This window comes from Callorhinchus milii, unplaced genomic scaffold, assembly GCF_018977255.1.
Source record: "Callorhinchus milii isolate IMCB2004 unplaced genomic scaffold, IMCB_Cmil_1.0 Scaffold7, whole genome shotgun sequence".
In the NCBI taxonomy this organism is placed as follows: Eukaryota; Metazoa; Chordata; class Chondrichthyes; order Chimaeriformes; family Callorhinchidae; genus Callorhinchus; species Callorhinchus milii.
This window is the reverse complement of record NW_024704748.1, coordinates 22,700,062-22,704,448: the sequence shown is the minus strand read 5'-3', so window position 1 is coordinate 22,704,448 and position 4,387 is coordinate 22,700,062. Positions and strand designations below refer to the sequence as shown.

Below are 4,387 nucleotides of genomic sequence, written 5' to 3'. Positions count from 1 at the left end.
ACATCGGGGTCTAATTTGCTGTATTTGGTACCTGTATTACCTAATAAGGAATCAAATGGTACAAACTGGGATTCCATCCGATAACCGGTCATGGCAAGTATGGGAACTAATCCCATGTCACCTGTGTCTGGCCAGTGTGAATTCTAACAGGATTCCTTATTAAATAATCTGATTGTGAAATGCTACAATTTAGACTCCAGTATTGACGAGTCATGGCCATTTTGCCGATCAGCTTTCATTTACTCTATTAAAATTGCTTTTGTCACAGACGGCATTTAAGAATAAGTGCAATTTCATTACTGTTCCGGCAAAAATTCGTTAAACTGGACGGACTTCCCATTTTTATTGGGTAGAGGAACATGGGGTAGGTTAGGTTATTGTCACTTGTTACGAAACTGAATTCTTTTGATATATTTGGTGAAATTTGAATTGAATACATGACTTTCTCAGAGGACGTAGGCACTGGGTCATAATAAATGGATGTTCATCTTTTTATTACAGCACCTCTGCACAGCTCCCCTAGGGAAGTATGCTTGGCCTCAATCTGTTCATCATCTTCATCAACGACCAGCTGCTCACCTGCCACGCCATCAAAAGTGTTATTGTTATATTTGCTGACAATGCCATTTCCTGCAGATTGCTTAACTCTTCATCTGAAAGAAAAGCAATGGTTGAATCACTGCAAGCTTTTGTAGGCAAAATCGAGATATTGGACTGGATGATGTTTATGTTATCTTCAAGACCACTTCACTTCAACAAACCTTTGTTGGGTCTAACCTGACTTCCCATCCAAGCTACGGTGAGTCAATAAAAACAGAAATGATACTGGAATCAGAGAGTGTAGGTTTAAAAGTAAACAGAGCTTCAAGTAAGATTAGATATTAGAGTTATTCTTAACAATTGACAATAAAGTTCTTAACTAGATATACAATAGTAAGTGAGAGCCAGTATAAAATAATGGAAGGGAAGTCTTGCCTAACAAATCTATTACCATTGTACAGGATGAAAAGAGGAACTCTGGACATTTGCATATAAGAATTTTAGCAAACCCATTGACTCCATACCACATAAGAGACATAACGTAAGAAAGCTTCTACACCAGATGTGGATTTGGCTAAAAGTGAGCAAATAAAAAACAGTTATTCAAAGTTTGTAATTAGTAGTTTCAGGCTTAGGGCTTCTTACAGTATATCCTGTAAAGAGCTTTGAAATGTTCTCCCAACATGGAAGGTGTTATATTAAATGCAAGGAGTATTAATATAACTATTATTTTTACCTTTCTACATAAAGCATTTCAAAATGAAAACGTAAACAATGTTGGTCATGTTTGCTATTGATAACAGATTGGGTGGAGTTGCAGTTGCAGTGAATAAGTTTAGGATTCGAGAATACTTAAACATCACTACTTTTCAAAGCCAGCCTTCTTCCCTCCACTGACAAGTTTTGTAGTCTCCTCATGGACTTTTGGAGCGAAGGGAGTCCAGATTTGAATAATGGAGATGTGAGCAGTGCTTTTATTAAATGTAAGGATTATGTTATTATTACATCTTGGCAGATCTATTAATCCCCATCCCCTGCTCTTATATCATATGCTTCAACACCACTACTATCCAAGTATCTGCCTATCTTCCTTTTAAACATGTTGGTCCAAATAATCTTCTTATTCCATGCATTACGTCCTTAGCCAGCTTTATGTACACAATATGTATGTATCTAGTATTAAAATATCATTATCTACTTGATTGCTTCAGGGAAGGCCAGTATTTTGCTCTTAGATTCAACAATACGCAGAATCATCAAGATCAATATAAAGTTGGTAAGATGTCACATACCCTGTAGCATTGCAGAATAAGGGCCATCACTAACATTATAAACAGACCAGCACCACAAAATCATGTATGCTTCTGCAAGACCTCCATCTTTATGTCAGGTACACAACAGAGCTGCAGCTGCACCTCAACAAAAAATCGCTCTGCATAGAATATCAATGTCAAAGCTTTACAAATTGTTTCTGCTGCCTGTATAATTCTGATCCAGATGTGTACAGAAGATCAAACATGGATTAACCACCATCAGGTTGCTTGAGCATGTATTAGGCCACTGGAATGCTCTGGATTTCCCCCCACAACATCCCAACACATATTCTCCAGTTATTTTTATGCTCACAGCAACCACCAGAGGAAACTGTGTGAGACATTTGCCCTCGTTACTATTGCCTCTGGCTGCACCCTGTTGCTACGCCACCTAATATGCAACAGCAGTAAATGTGCACAGCCATTTTGTGTGCTTTACAATCCTCACGTGTGCAGTTAACATCTTGCAACAAGTTGATTTGTGGCTAGCATCTGTGACTGGAACCACAAAGGTAGGTCCTTTATAAAAATAAGAACAAATTATGGAGTATGCAACTGATAGATGGTAGCTGTGTGGGGAAGATTTATACATTGAAATCCTGCAAGCTTTGTGCGTGTGTGTGTGTAAGGTGGGGGGGAAAGAGCACAAGTCAATTCGTCTGATTGATTGAAAGAGGCTGTAGATCTGATTCTCTGGTATTCAGTGATGATCAGAGACGGAACAGTAACAGATATGACTTTTGGCCTAACGGAAAACAATATAAAACAAAATCTCAATGTTCATCTTTTATAACTATACCCTTATACCAAAAGACAAAATCTTTTGTTTCTTACAAATATTTTTACACTTATGGTACAAACCATATTCAGAATATATTGTTCAGGTACTGTGACAATTTAAATATAAATCCAACAGGAAAATGTATTCTTTATACAACTAAGTATTTCAAGATTTTTTTCAAATGATTTTTTTCTCAGAACAGGGAATGACTTCCAGGTGATTTCTTATACAAACAAACTTATCCTTTGCTTTTTCTAAATTATGTCAATGTTTCAAGTTGAATCATTTGATGTAACTCTTTGTCAATGTCTTTGTTTTGTTTCAAATTGGGATTTTTAAACATACATGATATATATATATAATATTTGTGTTTCCTCTTGATTATAGACTCAATAATGTGCTGTTTTTTTCTGCCAGTACAATGTTGAACAGGGAAATTCATGTCTCAGCCACACATTATGGGTGAATTGGATGCCTGCTTACAAAACTTTGAGCATTGTGAAGACTGCTTGCACAGGTAATAATAATCCTTGCATTTGATATAGCGCCTTATCACGTCTTCTAGACGTCTCAAAGCGCTTCACAGAATATACTGTAAAGTGAATTGACTGTATTGAAACACAGCAGCCAAATGTGCACGGCAGTGTCCATAAACAGTCGTGAATTGAAGTGACCAATTTATCATTGTTTTTTTTTCTTGAGGGATTATTATCAGGTGTGTGGAGTAAGGAAACTTGCCCAAGGTTTCGCCCTGCCGGGAATCGAACCCAGGTCATTTGCTTGCAAGGCGAGTGCTCTAACGACTGAGCTACAGGACTCCAGGTAAAAACATAAGGGAACACTGACTCAACCAAAACTCAACTGTTTGCTGTAGTACAGTGTTTCCAAACAAAACTATCAGGGAAGCTGTTTCTTACTGGATGGCCTGGATTTCCACATGTTTCATGAAAATTACAAGCCATGAACCTTATTGATATGGTGAAAGTTACAGATACCAGATGCCTGGCTACAGGGAATCTTGTGGACAAGGAACATGGAAAATGGATTGCATTGCACTATTTTGTAAAGGAAAGGTGTTGCTGATCTGATCCAAACAAGATTATGTTTGTATTTTGAGAATAAACTTGGAATTGCTACATTGGAGTTACTTTTATTTTTGTTTCAGCTGAAACAGTCATTCAGAATATTTTCACAAATGGCTATCCACAGGAAACTGAATAGCTTGATAAAATTAAAGTTGCATTTTCACTTAAAACATAAATAGGTACAGAGGTACTTCAATGAATTGCAAAACTAGCTTTTTTTAAACTTTACTATTTTCACTTTCAAAATTCTAATTGCACTAAATCTAGATTGATAGTCAATTATAGATAGTTTTGCAAACAGTATTGTTATGTAGTTTTCTTGCAATATCTTGAAGCAATAGGTACTAGAAGTAGTGTAAAATACCCTTCTATCTGCATTGGATTAAGAATTGATTGTAAATTCCTGTATCGTGTCCAACAAGTGTTGTCAGTGATTACCAATAGACAAGTGGCCACAGTTAAGAAATGAAACAAAGACCAGATAGATTCAGGTTAGGGCATTTCTTCTGTTCATGATGCTTCTGCTGTTCTCTCACACAACTTCATTAAAAACACATCATATTTTGGAAACACTTGGGGTTGTTGATGAAAACTGTGAATTGGATCTGTTCCAACCACATGGAAGATTCCATAGATTTAATCTCTCTCGAGGACTTCCTTTGTCTTGA

At 36.7% G+C, this 4,387-nt stretch overlaps 1 long non-coding RNA gene across 1 annotated transcript; it reads left to right on the top strand.

Annotated features, from left to right (window-relative positions):
* Nucleotides 1–2,294: 2,294 nt before the first annotated feature.
* Nucleotides 2,295–3,363, top strand: LOC103180327. Its single transcript, XR_488096.1, has 3 exons — nt 2,295–2,365; nt 3,052–3,151; nt 3,337–3,363. It is a non-coding gene; the product is annotated as an uncharacterized LOC103180327 (long non-coding RNA).
* Nucleotides 3,364–4,387: the final 1,024 nt, after the last annotated feature.